The sequence below is a fragment of the Pleurodeles waltl genome, chromosome 5, assembly GCF_031143425.1.
Source record: "Pleurodeles waltl isolate 20211129_DDA chromosome 5, aPleWal1.hap1.20221129, whole genome shotgun sequence".
Classification (NCBI taxonomy): Eukaryota; Metazoa; Chordata; class Amphibia; order Caudata; family Salamandridae; genus Pleurodeles; species Pleurodeles waltl.
The window spans coordinates 329382002-329406871 of NC_090444.1; positions in this window are offsets into that span (position 1 = coordinate 329382002).

Sequence of the window (24870 nt, forward strand, 5' to 3'; positions counted from 1 at the left end):
GATGAAGAAGATAAAGTGAGAAAGAGACCTCAAATAACCATGTTTTCAGGGCCTCTCGGAACTCCATTTCTTGACCCATTAGTCGAATTTTGAGGGGCAACGAGTTCCAAAGTTTGGCACCTAAAAATGTCAGAGAGGACCCACCCCATCTAGCTTTCTTTATTTTTGGTACGGTTGCTAAAGTTACTGTACCAGATCTCAAATCTCTGTTCGGCTTATAAAAAGTAGCCAAATTCTTAAGGAGCGAAGGTCCTCTGTCATGCAAAGCCCTGTGGATGTGACATAGGGCCTTAAATTCAATCCGTTGTTCAACCGGTAACCAGTGCAAGGACGCTAGCCCAGCTTGCACAGATAACCTTCTCGGAATATTGAATAGTAGCCGAGCTGCCGCATTTTGAACTCTTCGTAATTTCTTTTTCCCATAGATTGGGGAACCTAAGAAGAGGCCATTCCCATAGTCTAGTCTTGAGAGAATAACGGCCTGCACAATAATTCTTCTAGCCAATGCCGGAAGGATAACAAAGACCTTCCTGAGAAATCTCAGTAGGGCAAAGCAAGTTGTAGATATATGCCTAGGATGAAGGCCTAACTTCAAAAGGTGGTCCAGACTGACCCCCAAACTCTTAACTTGCTTTTTGGGAGGCGGAAACTCACTAAGTGCCCAAGGACATGTACAAAGGATTCCAGGCCTTGGTTCTGGACCCAAAATCATCACTTCCGTCTTCTCCTCATTTAGTTGCAATTTGCTCTGGGTTATCCAGCCTGAGACTGCTTGCATGCACGCAGAAAGAGTGACACCTTCTGAAGTCTCATTGGTGGAAAAAGAGACCAGCAGTTGGGTGTCATCAGCATAGGATACCAAAGCTAACCCAAATGATTCCACCAGGAATGCCAGGGGAGCCATATAAATATTGAATAGTGTTGCACTAAGGGCAGAGCCCTGAGGTTCACTGCACCTGCACTGTAGTTTGTTTGAAAGGAATGATCGGTCTAGGACCTGAAAGGATCTGTCCGGTAAGAAGGAGGTAAACCAGGCCCATGCCTGTTCCCTGATTCCCATGTCCTTCATTCTCTGAATCAATACCTGGTGGTCTACAGTTTCAAATGCTGTACTTAGGTCCAGCATAATGATCACTGTAGTATGACCCTGGTCAACCCTCTTCCTAGCCTCTTCCATAACAGCAATTAGAGCAGTTTCTGTGCTATGACCCGGTCTGAAACCCATCTGAGAGGGATGGAGCAGCATATTCTCTTCTAGAAAGGCAGAGAGTTGAAGATTGATGTATTTGTCCAAAATTTTGGCAGGAGTGGGCAAAAGAGAAATAGGTCTAAAATTCTTCAACACTGTAGGGTCAAGAGTAGATTTTTTTTAAAGCGGTTTCACTATAGCATGCTTCCATAAGCTGTGTACTAAACTTTTGGCTAATGACTCATTAAGAAGGTGTGCCAGCACAGGAACTATAGCTTCTGCCCCTTGGACCAATATGTGTGGAGGGGCAGGGTCCAAGGGGGATCCTGATTTGAGAGTACTCAAAAACGTTAGTACTTGGGCTTGTGAAAGAGGAGTAAAATGAGATAGTCACACTGCTCTATTACCGATAAGAAACTCCTCCTCTTCCAGTGAAGGACTATTGTCCCCAAAAGTGGCATAAATGTCCAGAATTTTTTGATGGACAAATTCGGCTCGAATGTTGCTGTAAATAAAAGAGGCCTCTTTAGGATTGTCTTCCACCGGGACTTGAAGAATATCCTTTAGGACTTGGAAAACTACTTTGGGGGATCCTGCTGCTTCTTCAATGTTATGCTGATAAAACTCACTCTGTGCAACCTTAATTAATCTCAGAGTGATATCTTCTGAGAGTCCCCTTATATGCTTCCTTATCTATCGGATCATGTGACTTTCCCCAGGTCCTTTCTAATTTTTTACATTCTTTTTTTAGGAGAAGTAGTTGAGGGGTAAACCATTGGGCGCTAGCCTTCCTACATAGTCCAGACTTTTTCCTACGGGGAAGAACCATATCCAGGCTGTCCGTGATCCAAGCATTGAAGTCCTCAACTTCAGATTCCCACTTGTTCAGGAAGTTGGACTCACGAGATTCCAAAGTAGCAAGAAAATTATCTCTGTTCAGCTTACTCCATGATCTCCCAACCTGAGCAGCGGGCTTAGTCCACCTTTCTACGGAGCACGTGGCTAATTCAATAGGGATTAGAAAATGATCGGATCACGCTAGTGGAATAGGGGGTATGCATGTCAAGGAAGGCGTCTTGCTAAACACTAAATCAATAGTGTGTCCCCTTTCGTGGGTGGGGCCTTTAACAAGTATTGTCAAGCCCATTGCCTCCATCCCACCAAGTAAACGTCTTGAATCTGAATGTTCAGAAATCTCACGATAACTATTGAAATCTCCTAAACTAGTAAGACTAGGTCTGGAACATATAAAATCTGCTGTGCAGTCTAAAAGAAGGTCTAAAAACTTATCCGAGGGACCTGGGGGGAAATCTAATAGTGTCCCTGAAAAAGTATAGCGGGGGTTAAGAGCAAGAGAAAAAAACATATCTTCCCTCTCCACTAACTGAAGAGGCTGAAAGGTAAAGTTCAGGAAATCCCTGTAAATAACTGTGATTCCCCCTCCTCTTGCCATCCCTCTGTCTAATCTGACAATTCGATATCCTATGGGTAATGTCAGGGTCGGAGGCTTCATTCAGCCATGTTTCAGTTAGAAACAATGCTGTGGGGGAAGCTTCCGTTAATAGTAAATTAATATTGAGTTTGTGGGTGGCCAATGAGCGGCAGTTTGTATAGAAAAATATGAAACCCTCTATCTTTCCAGTGAGCAACCATAGCAGTCAAACAATAATTTATTGTTCCTATTCTAGTTCTCTACTTCTCAATTGTAGGACATGGTCCTGTTTGTAGCACCTTCATTCTATTAATCTCTATTAAATTAGCTTTAAACATAGTATTAGTGGGCACTGATGATGTCTTCATGTTGTGGATTAGATGATAGTAGATCGTTCTGTTTTCCAAACAACATTAAACTCCCTCCAACTTTTGAGTTCAAAGTTACTCAGATTCAAATATTCTGCAAACCTCACTAGCATCTGATAATGATTAATCTATCCATTTGCTTTCAAAACTTGTCAGCTTCAGGATTCTGAGTATAATCTTATAACAGCTGAGGATCTGCTGACATGGGTGTATGGTTTGTTTGATTTATTATGTCGATACCTTTTGTCTTATTCATTTGTGATATATATTTTCTGGTACCATCTTGTTTTTAGTCTGCTCCTTTATATTGGTGTTGAGTGAACAAGCAAGAGATGTGTAATTATTTAGGCTTTTCTTATCTTGATGACCTCATCGCTTGTAAACTATTGGATATCTTCTCGGACTTCTCTTACACTGAGCCTATAGGGACATTGTTTTTCATTGCATAGTACATTTTGGGTAAGAATTTGCTGTAGCTTATGCTTGATTGTTGTTCTTTGAATTTGCTCTTCCACTAGAGATTTTGGACCTTGAAATGTAATTGCTTAATTATGATTTGAGAGAGTCAACATTGGGGGCATCTCTTCATTAAACTCCTGAGATGATGTTGGTGATAACACTAATATCAATTTAGGATTAATCTATTGATGTCTCAACTTGAAATGGCAAGAGACAAAATATTTAACCCTGGTTGTCCTTGGTCTGTTGATAGAAAGGATAAATGGGTGATTAAAACTGGGAGAATCTGTTATCTGTCTCAAAACTGCCCATTACATGTTGATCTGATGTATAATAGTGTGCAGACACAGATATTAGGTCAAGCAGTAGGATCGGAGTGTGATCTGAGTGACATAATATTTCCCCAGATAGGTTCCTAAGTCTTGGTAACTGTTCACCAGTCTTGTTGTTGTATGTCTTCAGAATTACCAGTCTCCACTTGTCTGTTGCTTACTACAGGAAAGGAGGGATATCAAAAATGGCTTCCACTCTAGTTACTAAATTCAAGTCCATGACAGCTTTCTTGCAAGTCCCCATTAATTTTGCAGGGCTTTATTGATCAACCCTCAACCTCTGCCCTTCAACAATCTTGTTCTGATGGTCAATCATGGCCTTTGCTGGTAAGAAATTCATAACAGTACACAAAATACTAACCACTTTAGTGGACCTTGATAGTATAAAGAAGCTCATTGAATGAGCTTGTTCTAAGAGATCTTTGCTGGTGGTTTTGGAGCTTAAAGTAATTGGGGAATTGGTAGGGTTAATTTTGAACCAGTCTAAGAAGGATACACCTCCCTTTTTGAAGCCTTTCATCCTTCACTTTAATACTGGCACACTCCTTGCTCTCATATTGCTTTTTCTCCCCTTCTACTACTGTCTAATTTTTCAATTTGTTCTCTTGTGCTCTCCTTCCTTCACTTCACTCCCACAAACGCTATTAAATAGTACTTCAGCTTCCTACTCTCAAAAACGTATCACCTCTCTTCAAGGTTTAGCAGAGTATTGAAGACACCAATATGTAATAGTTATTAAAGTTATTACTGACTCTAATGTCCAATAAGATGTTCTGTATTTATATATACAGCAGTGGGGTATCTTGTGGGCTCCTAATCACAGTGATGTAGAGCAAGAAGAGGTAAGTGTGTAAGAAGGAAAGGGAGCTACACTTTATGTCTTGAGGCTGGTAGTAAAAAGGAAGATTAACATACAGACCAGAGGCACAAGCGTAGCATTCACTCCCAGGCCAAGAGGACCACAACGTACCAATGGCTATCACTAACACATCATTCATGTAGCAATTAGGAGGTGTGCCACTGGTTGGGGCAAAGAAGCAAGTAAGTCATAGCAAAGTACTGGAGCAGTACCAGATGTTAGATGGAAGTGCTGCAGGGCCGTACACCACAGGACCTAGTGATGCTGGAATATTAGAAGCCACAGCTGTCAGGGGTCATGATACAGCAAAAGCTGACTGTCTTGGAAGATCTTCAGTCCGCCCCAATCCTAAACAGCAGATTAAATTGCAGAGGTCAGCAGATATGTTCACATTTCTTGTAACCTATGTGGTAGATGGAAGGTAGGGATATTCAATGGGTATTTTGCTGGAGCTCAAGCAGGCTGCTGCCTGACAGTCATTGCTTCAGGTGCTATCTTCCCTGGCCTGTTTGTCTTGATCACGTCTGAAGAAAGTGAAAAACCAAAGTGAGGCAGGGGAAGTCCTATCAGATAATGGCTTCTTTTAGAAGCAGTTTATTCTCTCATAGCTTGTGTTCTTCATTGTTGGACAAATGAAAGCAAGAGTCTGAAACTAAAAAGCCTGAGGGAAAGTTGAATGGAAGTAGAACTGGCTACTCCATACTAGAATAGGTTTGCTGTTTAGGTGAAGAAATTTGTCAATGAGGGAAAAAAGATGTTGGATGTCCTTGCTGCTCAGGAGTAAAAAGCAATGTAAATCTAAGAGAACTGCTATAAATACAAAATGGTACTTGCTCTAGGAGAGACAAAATTAGCCTCTAAAGAACAGAGGTCCTTGATGGCTCACAAGGAGAGCCAGAAAAACAAGACGTTTATGCCAGACAGGATTCAGAATTCACAGAATATGCTAGCAGCAAGAGGGTGTTGGGTATACTTTGTTTGCAAGTGTTGATGACATAGAGATATGTCTCAAATATGTTGAGCCTGCGTTAAGGTGCTAGGGTGCGTTCTTCTTGGGCAGGCTACCTATTCAGGGAAAGCATCCTGTTCCTACCCTTTGTGAGGCAGAGAGAAAGCAATATAAACATATAAAGAGGATTCTGTTGATGGAGTTTTGCAAATTTGTGTGACAAAATTAAACCAAAAGGCATTCTTCAAGTAAAACATTTCAGGAAATTGTGAAGGAACCAGCCCCATGTGAAAATAATATGAGAAAACTCTACAACAGAGAATTAACTCAGTGATTTAATTCTAAGATTTTGCAAACTGTGAATTTATCCATGTGGTGATAATCTAAGAGATACTGTAAAATTGAGACCAAGCATAATTCCTAATTATCTCAATCAATCAATCAATCAGTTTTTGCAAAGCTGGCTACTCACCCGTGAGGCTCTCAAGGCACTGGGGGGAAGGGGAGGGGCTTCATCTGAAGAGCCATGTCTTGATGTTCTTCCTGAAGATGATGAGCAATGGGCTTTGTCTGAGGTGTAGGGGGAGGTTGTTCCAGCTCTTTCATGCAATGTAGGTGAAGGATCGTCCTCCGGCTGTGGTTTTGTGGATGTGAGGGATGGTGGCCAGGGCCACAAGGGCAGAGCAGAAGGATCTGGCGGGGTGTGGAAGGAGATGCAGTGGTTCAGGTAGGCTGTTCCTGCATTGTGTATGGCCTTATACACATGGGTGAGTAGACTGAAGGTGATTGGCTTCTTGACGAGTAGCCAGTGGAGGGTCCTCAGGGTTGGGAGATGTGGACTCAGCGAGGAAGGTCCAGAATGAATCTGGCGTTCTGATTAAGTTGTAGTTTTTTTATATTTCTAGTTGAGGTGCCAGCGTAGAGGGCATTGTCGATGTCGAGCTTGCTAGTGATTAAGACATGGGTGACTGAGACATGAGTGACTGTCCTGCGACAGTCTGCTGGGATCCATCTGAAGATCTTCTGAAGTTTGCAGAGTGTGTGCCAGCAGGAGGAGGCAACTGAGTTTACATGGTGGGTCATGGATAGGGAGGAGTCGAGGATGATTCCTAAGTTGGGTAAGTGCTCGGCCGGTGCAGGGGGGTGCTGAGGGATGTGGCTTACCAGGAGTCGTTCCAAGCTGGGGTGGCGTTTCTGAAGATGATGATCTCAGTCTTGTCGGAGTTGAACTTCAGGCAACTTCCTCTCATCCAGGCGATGACGGCTTCCATTCCTGAGTGAATGTTCCTTTTGGTCGTGTCCGGGTCTCAGGTGAGGGAAATGATGAGTTGTGTGTCATCGGCATATGACACGATGTTCATACTGTGGTTTCTGGCGATGGCAGCGAGAGGGGCCATGTACACATTGAACAGTGTGGGACTTAGTGAGGATCCTTGGGGGAATTCCGCAGTTGACTCCTGTGGGTCTGGAAGCGCAGGGTGGGAGTCTGACCCTCTGCGTCATCCCAGAGAGGAAGGAGTGGATCCATTCCAGGGCTCTTCCGTGGATTCCTATGTCGTGGAGTCTGGTGCACAGAGTGCTGTGGGAGACCGTGTTGAATGCTGCTGAGAGGTCGACTAGTATGAGTGCTGTGGTGTGGCTGCAGTCTAGGAGTAATCAAATGTCATCAGTGGCTGCCAGGAGGCCTGTCTCCATGCTGCGGTTTCTGCAAAAGCCAGACTGGGAGCTGTCCAGGGAGTTGTTGACCTAGATGAAATTGCATAGCTGTACTTTGTTTGCTTTCTCAAGTACTTTGGCGGGATAGGGTAGCAGCAAGATGGGCTGTAAATTCTTTAATTCTGATGGATGGTCTGGGTGGGTTCTGGGCGGGTGGTAGGTCACAGGTTTCAGTGCCATGATTTTCCGGGAGGAAGCTGTTGTAGATGTCCTGGATCTAATTTTAGCCAGCAATCTGTGCACATTACCACTGCTAATCATTCCAGTGTGTATGCTCATGTCTTGAAACATGGTAACATTGGCTTAACCCCAATTGGCATATTTAATTTACTTGTAAGTCCCTAGTAAAGTGATACTATATGCATCTAGGGCCTGTAAATCAAATACGACAAGTGGGCTTGCAGCACCTATTGCTCTACCCTCTCAAGTAGCCCATTAAACATGTGTCAGGTTTGCCACTGCAGCCTATAGGAGCAGTTTTGAACTGCCATTTTGTCCTTGCAAAATAAACCTTTTTGCCAGGCCCAAATCTTTTTTTATGCATGTTAGTAACCCCTAGGACATGCCCGAACAGTCCAGTGCTCAGGGTGCAGTCCATTTGAAAAGTTGGAAATATAAATGTAAGCTTTACATGTCTTGGTAGTAAAAAAAAAAACGAACCCTGTTTTTCACTTCTGCAAGGCCTACTGCTTCCATGGGATGACATTGGAGTTACTATATTACATTAATAAGCTATAATTTACAAATGGGAACAGACAACCAGCTCATGTTTGATGTATTTGGAACTGTAAGAGAAAATCCTCTCTTGTGATAAAATAGGATTTTAAACTACAATTGTGAAAATGCCCCTTTTCGAAAATTGACATTTTCCACCTTTAGCCATTTAGGGCCTGAATCATGAAAAGTGTGCGCCACCTTTCGGTCATTTTAGTGCCTTTAGTTAGTCTTTGGGTCACATGACACGGGGTAGCTGATAGTTGGACTTTGTGTATTCCTCTTAGCTACACAATAGAGAGATTAGAGAACGTAGGTGTTTCTGGGTGGGCTATTACTGACAGGATGGGAGGGTGAGCTGGGCACAACCCTACTCATACTTGAATAGCTTGTGTCCTGAAACTACACAAAGAAATACATATCCCCTGTAGTTAGACTTTGGTCTGGACAGGGAAGGCAGGAAGCCTGTCAAGCTTCTTCTACTTCACAGATATGAAAAATGGACCTAAGACACCAAGGGGGTTATTCCAACTTTGGAGGAGGTGGTATTCCGTCCCAAATGTGACGGATTTACCACCAGCCGTATTACGAGTTCCATAGGATATAATGGACTCGTAATACGGCTGGTGGTATATCCGTCACTTTACCGTCACTTTTGGGACGGATTACAACTTCCTCCAAAGTTGGAATAACCCCCCAAATCTTCATTACACTTTTGGGCCTATGGACGCTCTGCCAGGAAGAAAGTCTGCTGAAAGGACTGCAACTCTGCTGGGCTGCTGCCTTGCTGTGATTACCTTCTGCCTGCTACCTGCTGCCTTCTTGCCTGAGTGAGAAGGACTGGAACTGTGCCTGTTGAACCCAGATCCCTAGAGTGCCTGGCCTCTTGACTATAGCCTCAGTGACAGAAGGTTCCAAAAACCTGAAACTTAGCACCTGGACTTTGCCATCTGTGAGTCATACCCTGCTAAGTTGTGCCACCCCAGTCTTGGACTTTGAGAATGAGGCCTCAAGGTACTCTATGAGCTCACATGTGGACCTAAGAAACAGAAGCATCTCCTCTGTTGCATGCTGTAATCCTGGGCAGAACCAACACATCACCTCTGCTGTGAGAGTTATTCTGACACAAAGGACTCTGCATCAACCTTGCAGACTGCATCACAACTGCAATCTGTTCCAATCTTTCCTGATGTAGGTCCTCGCATCACAAGTCCCTCATTGGCGGCAGCCTCTATGAAGACTCAAGTCCTCTCATCGCAGCCTCACATCTCTTCAGAACTCATGCTTGCACTCGACTGCACAACACATCCTCAACTCCAGACTTCATTTCACAAGCCCCATTTGACTGAATCTTTGATAAAGAACCAGGATCTCACATCGCGGCTTCACAGCTCCTCGGAACAGATGCAGCGTCTTTGCTGTGAGACACATCCTTGATACAGGAGCTCGCAATGCTCTAAAACCAGGATTTAAGGTACTCTCATTCAGCAGGCCTAACCGGGTCCCTCCAGCTGGCCCATGCTCTATCATGGTTGGCCTGAACTTGTGACTTTGTCCAGATCTTGTGCAACTAGATGTCCCCAGTTGGCACTTTGTGCTTTTAGACACTATTGTTATAGAAATCTTTAAAATTGCATAGCTCTCGATCTTCTGGATATTTTTTGTTTGGTCTCATCTTCTTTTTTTAAAATTATTCTTGTTTTCTAAATTACTGTGAAATTCTTTTGTGTTGTGTTTTCACTGTGATACTGTTTGAAGTGTTGCACAAATACTTTAGCAAAAAGAACAAATGATAGAAGGAAAGTTATGCCCAGATGTCTGTCCCATGTTCACTGTGACACTGGATTCAAGCTTGCCTGGCTGATGAGGGTTGATACCGTGAAACCGGTTCCAGGATGCTTGTGTCCGGTCCGGTGAGAACATGGCCTGGCAATAAGGCTGGACTGTTCCCATGGGGAGCAGGGTCAAAACTGATTTGCTATGGCTGGGTCCAAACTGGGGTGGCAAGGTGAGAAAAAAAAATGATGGTCTAAACATAGTTCAGTGACAGGGGTGAATGTTCCCATTGTTCAGCATTCCGCCCATCATCTGTTCTTTTTGCACAAATACTTTACACATTGCCTCTGAATTAAGACTGACTGCTTTGTGCCAAACTACCTGAGGGTTGAGCATGGGTTAATTTAGGATTTGCTTGTTACTTCACCTTGTAGCGTCTGTTTGAGTAGGGTTTCACCCCCTCAACCAATGATCCAGGTTCTTACAGCAATCATGTTAAGATTGCTGTTGATGTTGATTCTGGGGCTCTTAGCATGAATGGAGCGGGTGGCTGACAGTCCTAGCTCTGTTGGTTACCAGGTGGAGTCCAGGTACTGGCTGTCTTGTCTGTGAAGGAGATATAAATCCAGTAGAGAGTCAATAGCAAGCAGACATAGAACAGCAGCTGCGTCTCTGTCATGTTCCCCTTTCACCTGGTGCACACACAAGGTTTGATATAGGTTTGTGCAGACAGTTTCATGTGCTAACAAGTAAGAAGGGCAACAACCAAGTCTCTGTAAACATAATTTTGTTCAGCCTGGAGACAAAGCTTAGTTCATTCAAGTTCCAGGTTTAAGTGAAAGGTTAATTATAGCAGTTTTTGATAGTGGATCTTGCTACCACCACAAACACCCCAATATTTATACCTGACAACTCCCTAAACCTCCTTCGAGAGATTGCAAACATGAATCTTCCACTGTAGCACATGAAGGAGTGGAAGATGAGTGTGAGACCTGTCCTGATCTTCTGCTGAAGAAAGATGGATCATGGGGGGAGTGGTACTCTAGGCCACATTGACAGACATATAGCAGTATGTCTGTTGCAAATTACTGAGTCACCTCACAGTAATGATTTCGCTCGTTCTTAGCCTTATCAACTTGTGTACCCATGACATAGTTACACGTATCAATATTACAGTTAAAGATAACATTTACGTGCAGTCAGACAGGGTTAGCAAAAGCATTAAAGAGAAAGTCTTGAAGATATTGTCACTTTTCAGCAGGCCCTTTGATTTAACGTCCAAGTTCTGGGCCATGACTGAGGGTGAATGTATGAATGATAGATTTGTATAGCACACAGCTTCTCAACCAAGTGTCCAGGGCAGGAACGCCAGAGCTCTGTCAACCACAACCACCCTAAGCCAAGGGAGATAGCCTTCAAAGAGTGAAGAAGGTGAGTCCACTTCTTGTACAATAAAACTGAAAAGGAATGGCTGCAACTCCTAATCCTACAATATCTTAGCATCTTGACCTGCACACTATGGGGGTCATTACAACCCTGGCGGACGGTGTTAAAGCGGCGGTAAGACCGCAAACAGGTCGGCGGTAAAAAAATGGGAATTATGACCGTGGCGGAAACCGCCAACAAAAACAGCCACTTTAACACTGCGACCGCCACAGCGGTACAGACAAACAGCTTGGCGGTCACCGCCAACAGACAGGCAGAAGACAATGTACCGCCCACAGTATCACAACCTACCAATCCGCCACCTTTTTCGGGGCGGATTCACCGTGGATAAAAACACGGCAGAAACAGCCATTTCAAAGGGAAAACGCTCACCTCTACACACTCCACGAGGAAGGAGGACACCATGGAACCGGAACTCCAAATACTCCCTGCGATAGTCTTCCTGCTCCTATACGACCATCATCAACGCCGGCGCCGAAGACAACGGTGAGTACTGCACCTACGACATAGGGTAGGGGGAGGCAAAAGTCAGGGACACACACACGCAACACCCCCACCCCCACCCCGACCCTCAACCACTACAACACACACACCAGTGCATATCCAAACATTACAGTAACAACCCCCAACCCCCCCGGAAGAATGCAAAGACAAAAGGAAATGAGTTCAACCATTGTAATATATCAAAATGCAGTAACCAAATATATACAGATATATATACACATTCAACAAAATATACATCACGATTAGTAGTGCAGGTAATGCACCATTCAATGTCCGTGGACCACTGAGCCCAAAATGCATGGGCGAGGCCCACATCAGATACCTGATCAAAACGGAGAGAACACTGCCGGGGCATCAGATAGAAATACAACAGGCACCTCAGGGGGAAGGGAAGGGGGGGCACCTCAGCCGGATGAGTGCACCACGCCAGATCCACGAGGGGGCTCCATGCCCATTGATGTATCCTGGGGAGTGCAAAGCCACAGTCTCTCAAGTCTCTACAGTGGGTGGGTTGCCCAATGTACCATCCTGGGGAGTGCAAAGCCACAGTCTCTCAAGTCTCTACAGTGGGTGGGTTGCCCACTGTACCATCCTGGGGAGTGCAAAGCCACAGTCTCTCTAGTCTCTACAGTGGGTGGGTTGCCCACTGTACCATCCTGGGGAGTGCAAAGCCACAGTCTCTCAAGTATCTACAGTGGGTGGTTTGCCCACGGGACCATCCTGGGGAGTGCAAAGCCACAGTCTCTCAAGTGGATAACAGTCTCCACTGGTTCTGGAGGGAGACTGGTGCCTAGAGTGCTTCATCCTGTTAAGGATAGACAGAGTGAATGTATGTCTCCACTGGTTCTGGAGGGGGACTGGTGCCCAGAGTGCTTCATCCTATGAAGGACAAACGGAGTGGATGCATGTCTCCACTGGTTCTGGAGGGGGACTGGTGCCCAGAGTGCATCACTCTCCCGTGACGGTCCCAGTTCCGTCACTGCCCATGCCGCACATGGGCTAGCGGTGCTTGAGTTGGCGGTCCTTGCCCTGTTCAGCGGTCTTTGCCCTGTTCAGCGGTGCTTGCCATGGCGGTCTTTGCCATGTTCAGCGGTGCTTGCCCTGTTTAGCGGTGCTTGACTTTGCAGTTGCTGACCTGTTCAGCGGTGCTTGCCATGGCGGTCTTTGCCCTGTTCAGCGGTGTTTGACTTTGCAGTTTCTGACCTGTTCAGCGGTGCTTGCCATGGCGGTCTTTGCCCTGTTCAGCGGTGCATGCCCTGTTCAGCGGTGCTTGACTTTGCAGTTTCTGACCTGTTCAGCGGTGCTTGCCATGGCGGTCCTTTATTGCCCAGCTGGGCTGGGGCTGGCAGTCCTTCATTGGGCAGCTGGGCTGTGGCTGCCGGGGCCCTCCTGGGCAGCTGGGCTGTGGCTGGCGGTGGCCTCCTGGGCACTGACTCTGGCGGTGGTCTCCTGGCCAGTGACAATGGGGCTGCCCTCCGGGGCACTGACTCTGGCGGTGGCCTCCTGGCCAGTGACGATGGGGCTGGTGGTGACCTCCTGGGCAGCGGGGATGATGGCGGTCTTCTCCGCCGTGCTGCTCTTCCCAGACTTTTGCAATTTCTACTGCCCCTTCGGAGGAGTCACAGCTGAGTGGACACTCCCCCCGGGACCCTTGTGAGCGGCTTTGCTGGCTGGAGCCTTCCCCCACTCCCGCCGGGCACTGTCCAACTTCTGGTGCTTCACGGGGGGGACTGGCTGTGCTGTGGCTCCGTGTCACACTGGCTGCCCTGGTGCCCGGTGCACTCCACATACCTCTAACAGGCACCTGAGGTGCTAGTACGGAACCTATGAATTGGAGGGTGGATGGGAAAGAGGTCAAGCTTGGTCAGGAAAAGTTTCTTAGGAACACTGGGACGGGTAGCTGGAGGGGGTGGGAGTGGAGGAAGAGGAGGTGGTTGTAGGAGGTGTAACTTTTGTGGCTTTGGGTGCAGGTGCATACGCTGGATGCTGTCGTGAGGTGGATGTATGTTGGGTGGGTGTGTGCCTGCGTTTGTGTACTTTGGGAGGGGGCGTCACAGACACACTGGGAGAGGACACAGGGGACGTGTAAATGGGAGTGGGGGTGGTGAGTGCAGGTGAGCGGGGTGTGGTGGTGGGTGTGCTGGTGCGGGACCTAGTGGCTGTAGTGGTAGTGCATGCAGGTGAGAGTGTAGACAACACTGGGAGGGAGGAGGGAGACGACGAGGAGGGGGACACAGTGGAGGCAGTGGATGTTGGTGTGTCTGTATGTGTGTGATACTTGCGTGAGTGCCTGTGGGATGTGTGGTGCTTATGTTTGCCTGAGCTTCCCTTGTGTGTTGAGGTGTGTGCAGGCTGATCTGATGGTGTGCTTGGGATAGGCTGGGGTACAGGGGATTGGGTCTGGGTGGAGGAAGTTGGAGGGGGGAGGCTAGAGACAGGGACAATGGCTGCCATCAGTGCTGAGGCCAGAGTTTGCAGGGTTCGATGAAGGGCAGCCTGAACAGAATGAATGCCCTCCAGGAATGCATTTGTGTGTTGCAATTCCCTTTCTACACTCTGGATGGCATTCAAAATGGTAGACTGCCCAACAGTGAGGGACCTGAGGAGGTCAATGACCTCCTCACTGAGGGCAACAGAGGTGACAGGGGCAGGGGCTGAGGTGCCTGGGGCGAAGGTGATGCCCACCCTCCTGGGTGAGCGGGCATGGGGCGAAGGCTGAGGGGCTGCTGGGAGGGCGGTGCTGATAGGGGGGGTGGCGGCTGTACCTGTAGAAGTGGGGGGCACAGATTTTGCCGCCACCACAAGGGAGCTCCCATTGGAGGACGAGTCCGTGTCGCTGGTTGCTGATGCTGTGACTGCCGTGAAGCTCCCCTCGCCCTCCATCCCACTGGTGTATTCAGAGTCCATGGTGGGGCCCTCCCTGGCCATGTGGGATGCAGCTCCCTCGTGCTCCGGTGCCACTGTACCTCCGCCTGATGATGCTGATGCACACAAGAACAGGGAGACCACAAAAAGGGGGGGGACAGAAGAAAGACAGGTTGAGTGCATGGCTTACCGTTGGCGGACAATACAGACACAGCAGTCCCCTGCACTACGCTGCACTGTTGGGCTCTACAGATGCAGTTCCTGGGATATGGCCTACATGGCTATGGTGGACATCAGCACACATAGATGACACAGGGGCATGTATACCTGTACTTGGCACTCTACAGAGGTGGGGTGGAGTGCCACATGGCCTGCATTAAGGAGGGGCCTAGCCTACGGAACTCGCCCTGGCCTAGGGGAACCCACAGCCCTCCTCCCCCACCCAGACACCTTCACTGCGTGCAAAGTCCGCAGAATGATGTTGTACTCACCCATTTGTGTCTGCTGTGATGCCCCCAAGCGCCCTCCAACTCAGGGTAGGCCACCGGCAGGATCCGGAACATCAGGGGGGTCATGGTGTGACAGGCACCCCTCCCACATTGGGAGGCCATCCCCTGCTGAGTCTCCGCCATCTTCTTGCTCCAGCGGCGAATGTCCTCCCATCTTTTACGGCAGTGGGTGCTCCGTCTGTGGTGGACCCCCAGGGTCCGGACATCCTTGGCGATGGCACACCAAATATCCTTCTTCTGGTGGGCGCTGACCTACATGACATGTACAGGGGAAGAAGAGAAGTCATTACCAACTGCACCGTCAAAGTGAGTGGCCCACATCTCTACCCTTGCCATGTGGCACATGCATTCACAGTCCTTCATGCACGCAGAACTGTGGCCCCTTCCTTCTTACAACCAGCCCTCTCCACACAGGCATAGCCCATACAACTTGCTCCCTGTGTACTCACCTGTTGGTCTGGAGGACCGTAGAGTAGCGTGTACTGGGGGAGGACCCTGTCCACGAGCTTCTCCAACTCCTGTGCAGTAAAGGCAGGGGCCCTATCCCCAGACACACGAGCCATTGTCTCTTCCAGACCGAGGTCACAGCAGCACTTGCAGTGTAGGTCCTCTCCTGTTGAAGATCAGGTATCGAGTGATTGAACAGATAGAAAATGGCGGTGACGTCCGCGGCGGTGACGTCCGCGCCGGTGCGTATCATCACCGCTGGCGCACTTCGTCATTGGCTCCTGGCATCCATAGGGTCCAATGTTAACCAATGCAGCATTGCGCCGCAGTCTTAGACCGCCTACGGCGACGGTGTACAACACCAGCGCAGTTACCTCACATCCCATTGTCCCAGTTTAGAGGTCAGGCAGCCGCCATTTAAGGGGCCCACATGGCTTAATTTTCAAATGCATCACACATACCTAGGCCTAGACTCAACACACATACAGACAACTTTTTGGATTATGTTTCGTGTTCTGTGTAGACTGTGGGTACATACCTCTGAGTTGTTTGACTCTGTGGTCGCTGTTGTCCTTCCTAGGCACCGTCCGCTGGGACATGTGAGGAGATGGCGGAATCCTCACTTGTACCGACCGCTGTTGGACCTGTTGATAATGGAGGAGTGACATTTAATCATCACCTACAGGTTTGACCGTGCCACAATCCAGGAACTTTGTACCCAGTTGGAGCCTGACCTGATGTCAGCAATCCGCCATCCACAGGGATCCCCCCTCAAGTGCAGGTGCTATCAGTGCTCCATTTCCTTGCAAGTGGGTCATTTCAAACAACCAGTACATCTCCCAGGTAAATGCTATGTTCCCTGGCTCTGTGCATGACGCCTACATCCTGCGGAATAGCAGCATCCCTTATGTGATGGGTCAACTCCAGAGGCACCGGGGTTGTGGCTATTAGGGGACTCTGGTTACCCCAACCTGTCATGGCTACTGACCCCAGTGAGGAATCCCAGGACCAGGGCAGAGGAACGCTACAATGAGGCCCATGGGCGGACTAGGAGTGTGATCGAATGCACCTTCGGGCTCCTGAAGGCCAGGTTCAGGTGCCTCCATATGACAGGTGGTTCCCTATTCTACTCACTAAGGAAGGTATGCCAGATCATCATCGCCTGTTGTATGCTTCACAATCTGGCTTTGCGACTCCAGGTGCCTTTTCTGCAGGAGGATGGTCCAGATGACGCTGTTGTGGCAGCTGTGGAGCCTCTGGACAGTGATGATGAGGAAGCAGAGGAAGAAGACATTGACAACAGGGACTCAGTTATCCAGCAATATTTCCAGTGACACACAGGTGAGAACACATTCCTGCCTACTACAAGTACTTTCACACTTCTACCTATATCCTGTCTGTCGATTTCAACCAGTATATGGTAACTGAGTTGTACATTTCCATTACGGTTTCACAGGTGTGGTTACCAACGTGTGTCATCTGCTTACATTCCTCATGGACTTGAGATGTGTGACATAGGTATGTTGACATTACATATGAGAACGGATTTTGTCACTGTCATTGCTAATACACATTTTCAAAATCACAGACTGACTCCAGATTGTTTTGTGCTTCAAGGGTGTTTATTGAAGTGCTAAATATTGGAGGGGGGTGGTAAAATGGTGAGGGGTGATGGTGGAGAAATGTCCATGGCAGAGTCCAGTCTATTAGTCTCACAGGTGCACTGCCCATATGGGCATAGGAAGTGGAGCTGGGGCAGTTCCAATATGGACAGGGTTACAAAGTGGGACAGTGGGATGACAATAAGCGTGGTATCATTTCTTGGCAGGGGTCTTGCCATCGTGCTCTGTCCTGTTCCTGGATCTCGGAGACTGCTTGCAGGGTGGTTCTCCGTCTGCAGGGGGTGGGGTGCTGGTGTGGTGGTCCTGTGGCCGTGCCTCCTGTCCACTAGTGCTGGCGGAGGTGGTGGGCAGTTCTTCGTCCATGCTAGTGTCAGGGGCCCCTTGGAGTGCCACGGTGTCCCTCCTGGTGTTCAGTATCTCCTTCAGCACCCCTACGATGGTGCCCAGGGCGGTGCTGATGGTTCTGAGTTCCTCCCTGAAGCCCAAATACTGTTTCTCCTGCAGGCGCTGGGTCTCCTGAAATTTGGCCAGGACCGTTGCCATCGTCTCCTGGGAGTGGTGGTAGGCTCCCATGATGGAGGAGAGGGCCTCGTGGAGAGTGGGTTCCCTAGGCCTGTCTGCCCCCTGTCGCACAGCTGCCCTCCCAGTTCCCCTGTGTTCCTGTGCCTCCGTCCCCTGGACCGTGTGCCCACTACCACTGCCCCCAGGTCCCTGTTGTTGTTGGGGTGGTGGGTTATCCTGGGTTCCCTGTAGTGGTGGACACACAGCTGATTGATATGTCCTGGGGACAGAGGTATGGGCCCGCTGGGTGGGTGCTGTGCTGGTGTTACCAGAGGGTGGTGGCCTGTGACTGGGTGTGGGGAACCGACTGTCCCGAGGCCCATGATGGTCCGGGCTGGTCATCTGGATCCAGTTGGACAGAGCTGCTGTCATCACTGTGGGCCTCTTCTTTGGGTGGGGTAGAGATGTCTGGACCCTCCTGTCTGGTGACGTTGGGTAGTGGTCCTGCAGGGGTGCAAAAGCATGATTATTGCATCTGTTTGTGTCATGGTGTGCAATGGGTGAGTGAGCGTGTACCCCAGTGCTAGCATTCCTGTGTGGGGGCTTGTATGATGATGGTTGAGGGGGTGTTATGGGTATGTGCAGTGGGCATGCTTTAGTGAGGGGTGTACATGATTTGTTGTGTCATGCAGGGCTTGGTGTTGGGATGGGTGGTTTGTGCTAGTAGTACATATGTGAGGAGTTGGAGTGATAGGGGAGGGGGTGAGGGTGGGGGTCTGTGATAGCATGCAGGTAGGGTGCGGGATATGATAGTTAAGATTTGACTTACCAGAGTCCATTCCTCCACCGACTCCTCCGAGGCCCTCAGGATGCATAATGGTCAAGACCTGCTCCTCCCATGTTGTTAGTTGTGGGGGAGGAGGTGGGGGTTCGTCGTCAGTCCGCTGTACCGCGATGTTGTGCCTGGAGATCACGGAACGCACCTTCCCCGGTAGGTTGTTCCACCTCTTCCTGATGTCGTCCCGATTTCTTGGGTGCTGTCCCACTGCGTTGACTCTGTCGACTATTCTTCGCCATAGCTCCATCTTCCTGGGTATGGAGGTGTGCTGCACCTGTGATTCAAATAGCTGTGGCTCTACCCATACTATTTCCTCCACTATGACCCTGAGCTCCTCTTCTGAGAACCTGGGTGTCTTTGCCGTGCCATGGGGTGGTGTAGGTGAGGTGTGGGGTGGTGTATGTGGTGATGAGTGTGGTGATGTGTAGTGGTGTGTGGTGTTTTGTGCTTGGATGTTGTGTGCCTCTGTGTGGTGGGGTTGTCTATTCTGTGCTGTCTCTCTGGCCTTCGTCAACATTTGTGGTCATAGGGGTTTTTGGGTGATGTGGGTGTGTGTTTTATATAGTATTGATTGTGTGTGAGTGGTGTTTGTATGTGTATCAGGTGTGTGTATTTCGAATTGTCCAATGTGGCGGTGTTTTGGAGATGTGTGTTTATTTTGAGTGCAGCGGTGTGTACCGCCAATGGAATACCGCGGTTGAAATTCGTGGGTCGTGATAGCATGGGCGTGTTTCTGTTGGCTTGACGGTGGAGGTTTTGTTTTCGCCAGTTTATCACTGACCTTTGGTGTGGCGGACTTGTGTGGGTGTCTGAATTTCGGCAGATTCCGAGATGTGGGCCATAATAGCTGTGGCGGAATTCCGCGGCGGTGTATTGGCGGTCTTCTGCACGGCGGTAAGCGGCTTTTACTGCCAATGTTGTAATGACCCCCAATATGTGGAATGATGAATGTGGGAATGAGCATAATGCTGGATCTTATTGATAAGGTACTGTGGTTCCCTCTTGTAAAAGGCCCAATGTACAAAAATAACCCAGCACAAGTTTCACAGACGTTAAGTGACTAATTTTCTACCTGTGAATACCCACAGTAGGTAAGACACTGGCATTCTCTACTTGATTTTTTGTCCCTTTGTCTGGATATCCAAACACAAGATGTTGGCATAATGCAATCTGGTAGTTATCAAGGCACGGAAACTGTCCTACGGATCAACTGAGGTAGATGTTCAATAAATTTCTTCATGGAACCCATCAAAACAAAGATCTTGGACTTCTCTGTGCCAGAGGGCCTCTGCTAGTTTAAAGGACTGCCCTGTGAGTTAAAGAATGATCTGGCGACCTTGTAGAGACTGGTAAAGAAGTTTTGTGTAGATAAGATGACTTCAGAGTCACCGATTTGGGTAATATTGTGGACTATATGTCCAGTTGATGAGACCACCTGACTCATCTCAAATAAGTACTACCAGGCCAATTGGATGCCACCCAGGGCATGTATATCGAGTGCAAGTTTACCATCACGTTGGCAGACAACAATTACAGAAATGTAAGCCCATAATACATACCATCATAGTTTGTATAGGTGGTATTTTACTTTTTTTTTTTTATTCACGGCTTGGAAAAACTTTTTTTGCAAGCTAAGTACTCTAAAACAATATGCAGAGTAAAAGAAAACCAATTATGGAGTACTTCTATTGCCACCTTAGGGTTCTGGTGTTTTTTCAAACCAATCACTCTTTGGCTTTCTGACTTATGATGTCGCCAGAACTCCTCAATTGCAGTATTGGTCCACATTACACAACTACCTATGATAGATCATGTCTCTTGCTTGATGCGTCTCTGTCTCTCTCTGTCAGGGATTCTGATGCCTAGTCGAAGGTCACTGGCCGCGGGTAGATGGAAGACTCTGAGAATTTACAGTTCTGGTCTGCCAGAGGTATGAGCCCTTCTAGTAGCCACATTGCTCTCAACAATGGAAAACTTCCAAGGAGGAAAGCGCCCGACAGGAGCCCAGGCATTTGGGCTCGGGCAGGATACAGGTGGCAGAGCTGCAGTATCCCTGGGTTTATGGAGAAACAGATGAAAAAAATGGTAAACCAAAACAGGGGCATGAACAGAAGTGCCAACTTCCCAAGTGTACTCACTAGGAGGATAACCCTTCCACTGAATCAAACACTGAAGTCTGTTATGAAAAAGGCAGGAATTAGAAATTTCCTGAACATCATACTGCGGTTTATTATTGACCAGAGCAGTAGGAGGCTGATAAAAAAAGAAATTTGAAGGGATCAACATGATAGGGCTTCAACTGGGTAGAATGCAAAATGCAGTGGAGTTTCCAAGCTAGTGGCAACTAAACCATAAAACCTACAGGAATAATGGTGTGAGTGACCATAAACGGCCCATACTACCAGAGTTTGAAGTTTTTGGAGAGAAAGAGCAAAAGTTTGGAAGAGAACCACACCTTATCCTCAATCTTATAAGAGGGTGAAACTGCATGATGGATGTAGGCAAAGTGTTTAATTTTCCTTTTACAATCATGAATACTGGTCAAAATCTTATGAGGAACAGCCCGCAACTGGTTAAAAAAACTGGTTGCAGCAAGAACACAGGAAGGGCCCCAATAACCAAAGGAGAAAGTACTGGGATAGACTCTCTGAAGACAAAAAAAAGAGTAGAATGTGCACCTCTGTGAACAGAATTTTTGTAGGTAAATTCAGCCAAAAAGGAAGACCAATGACTCTGAATGGCTTTGCAAAAACAACAAAGGTACTGGTTGAGCCCCTGATTCAAGCATTCAGTCTGGTCATTAATCTGTGAATGGAAAACCAGAAGCCACCTCAGTTTTCAAGGACTGACAAATAGACTTCCACAAATGTGATATACACTGAGGACCTTGATCTAATATAATCACCTGGGGGAGCGCACAGAGAGGAACATTTTATTGCCAAAATATATGTCCTAGGGTTTAGCAGATGGGAGTTTTTTCAAGGCTTTGAAGGGCCATTTTAAAGGAGACTGAATATTACTACCCTTAATTCTTTTGAAGGGACAAATAGTGTTTTACCTTCAAAGACTAATCCTTGCAATGTGGTCCATTTTAGCTTCCAGACCTTGATGCAACTTTTTCATATTTTGTCAAGAAAAGATTTGGTTAATCCATCCATGCATTGTGGAGGTAGGATGTTAAGAAGTCTATACTGAACTGGAGATTCAGTGTATCGCTGAGAGAAGGCATCAGTCAAAACTTTCTAGCACTGGGAATATAAGAGATATAGAAGTCATACTGATTAAAGAAATAGGCCCAATGTAACTGTCAGCTGTTTTGACATTGCATATTTTATAGACATTGAGGATTAGGGCAACCTGGTAGGGTTTCAAAAGGTTCATGGGTACCCATAAAAAAATGCCTCCATTCTGTGCAAGTCATTTTCATCGTTAGGCTTTCTCTATCAAGTCTGAATCTGAAAGAATGTGAAATTAATAAAAGATTGGCTGCTCCAACCTATCATCTTGAAGTGGCAAAAGTACAGCTTCAACTGACCTATAAAATAAGTTGGTTTGATTCACAAATTTCTTGGTTGAATCTGGATGTCAAATAACTGGTCCCTGGCAAAGGTATCTGGATTCATCATTCTCAGCCCCCCAAACACTCGCCACAGCTCTCCTGACATCACTGACATTGGGAATCTTCCCTAATTCCCCAGACATCAGAAAGCTACTAGCATTTAACCCCTTGCATTGACCCTAGGTCGAATCTCAGCCCCCATGAGCACCCTGGTGACATTTCTACTTATAAGACCTTAAACTTATGTAATCGCAACCCCCACAAGCACCAGGTGTTTTAGGCACATATGAGGACACTTTTTATGTTTGTAATTACTGAGCCATTTCATCCTTGTTTGCTGGGAATTACAGAGATCTCACAAGATCTAAGAAAGTCTCAACGGCCTTCTTAGGTGTGGCAATTTTTAAGCCATGCCCAGACAGCCACACCTGGCTTAGCCTTAAGCAGTTAACAGGAAAACAACTTCTTATCAGCATACTGCTCCAAGGACACACCTACCTATGATCCTGAGTCCTGCGTCTGGTCCCTCAACTTTCTAAGAACTCCGGCATCTTGAAAGGAAAGACAGGCAAAGACAAAAGATTACCAAAGGAAGGTACAGTGGATTTGAGCCTTTCACTGCTTAAAGGTTTAGCACTTGACCAAGATTGTGTATTGCAAGGACTGCAAACAGTACCAGGCTTGAATAACTATAGACTGTGCTTGTCAAAGTTTGTGTATTTTCTAATGAGCCATTTATTTTGCAAAATGCATATTTGTTTTCAAACAAGAGAGCTTGAAAGGACAGGTTCACAAAGAAAGAGCCACCACAGTAATAACTTAACATAAATCTGCAACAAAGAAGAATACAGGTGTGAAGAAACATTGGTGAAATATAACATGAAGGACCATTCTCACTATATAAGGTCTGCACTACAGACCAAAATGCATGAAACCTAATGTGCAATGTGTTACGAAATGTTAATGTAAAATAGTCTACAGCATGAATGCTTGTAACACTCATGTATGCTACCTAGAGTTGCCACATCTTATGATGCCACATCCCATTGTGCAGAAAGTCACAGTAGTGAGAAGTATCGCTACCACTAGATCAATCACGGAAGAGCTCATGATCTAACACTTGGTGCAGAAACACAAGAGCTGACTCGCAGGTACACATTAGAATAGGGGAGTGAGGGTAAAAGATGACATAAATATCCAATGCCATTGAAGACTCCGTGGAACCCCCTCAAGGCACCACCTACCGCAAGACCCTCCTCCTTAATCCTGATCCAGCCTTCGCCGTGTGGGATGATTTCAGGGTGAGAAGAGGTGGGTCCATAGCGTCTCTGCAAGGCTTTGGCACTTTCTTTAAGGTAAGAGTTTGCACCACCCAACAAAAGGCCTGTTTTAACTTGAGGAAGGACTCCTTGGCTTGAGTATCCCACTGGATGCTGTTACACAACTTATTCTTCTTCAGAAACCGAATAATATAGCTGGTCAGATCTGCAAATTCACCAGTAAATTGTCAATAAAAATTGTTGAATGCCAAAAACCATTGAGTTTTCTTCACATTCATAGGAGTAGGCTAGTCGAGGATGGCAGAAATCTGTCCTTGATCCATTGCAAAGATAGTATTATTTACTTTGAATCCTAGATATTCCACCTCAGGTAGATGGAAGTAATACTTTTCAAGTTAACAGCACAGGTTTGGTTAATACTTGTCTAACAGGTTGACAATGGGAAGACAAATCCTTTGAAAAGATGAGAATATTTTCAAGATAGATGACAATAAACAGATTCAGCATATCTGAAAAAATATGAAGCTACACCAGCCGACCGACTGCCACATGGTAAGTTTGGGAAAGCAGCAGGGCAGGCAGCCAGTAAGTCGCCTGTCCTCCTCATCATCCTCCTGCATGATGTCCCACTAACCAGACAGGAGCCCAGGTATTGTGCTCAGATGGGATGTGTTTGACAGAGAGACACTCTCTGTAATCTCTGTACATATTAAAGCTTATGAGCCTTAATGTCTACATAAGAAGAAGGTAAGAATGGAGGGCTTCACAAGGTGTGTGCACATTCTAGATAGAAGCTGAGGATCTCAGGGTGATATGCTAAGATAAACATATGAATAAAGGAAAGAAGGATTAGTTGACCCAGAGAGTCACATGACTCTCAGGAGACTTATTGATGGTGAGAGTCATTTTGAATAGTGCAGTCAGGAATTGCTATTGGAAATTAGATTTCCTTAACCTGTCATTCCAAGAAGTTAATGAAAGACCTTCTTGAAATCAAATAAGAATCCTTTAACCTCATCTGGAAATGACATAGACTTGCTTTTGTCTATTTTCACCAGATGTTAACCATTGGGCATACAAACTGTGATGCATTTTGTTTATTCTTCATTGAAAGTCATCCATTAGGATTTTTCTCTTTTCCACTTTGGCAATTTTCACTAGGAGTCATCTACCAAGAATATAAATTAGTTGTCTTTTCTTTATTCCACAAGGAGTCACACATCAGGGTGACAAACTCTAGTTTTTCATCCTTGTTTTCACAATAACTTTTTTATTTTTTATTTAGAACTGGATAATCAAGGCAATGATTTTATAAGAGAAATCAACAGAACAATGCTCATGTTAATGGCTAATCCATAGGGTTTAGTGTTCACTTGCACTCCTCCTGGTACAATCAACTCTGAAGAGCAATAGCAAAGGTGTTTATTTAAAAAGAAATGGTCGTAAGATTTTGCCTGAGATTGGAGTGAGTAGGAATAACATTGAATTTTTCCTAATATGGGAAT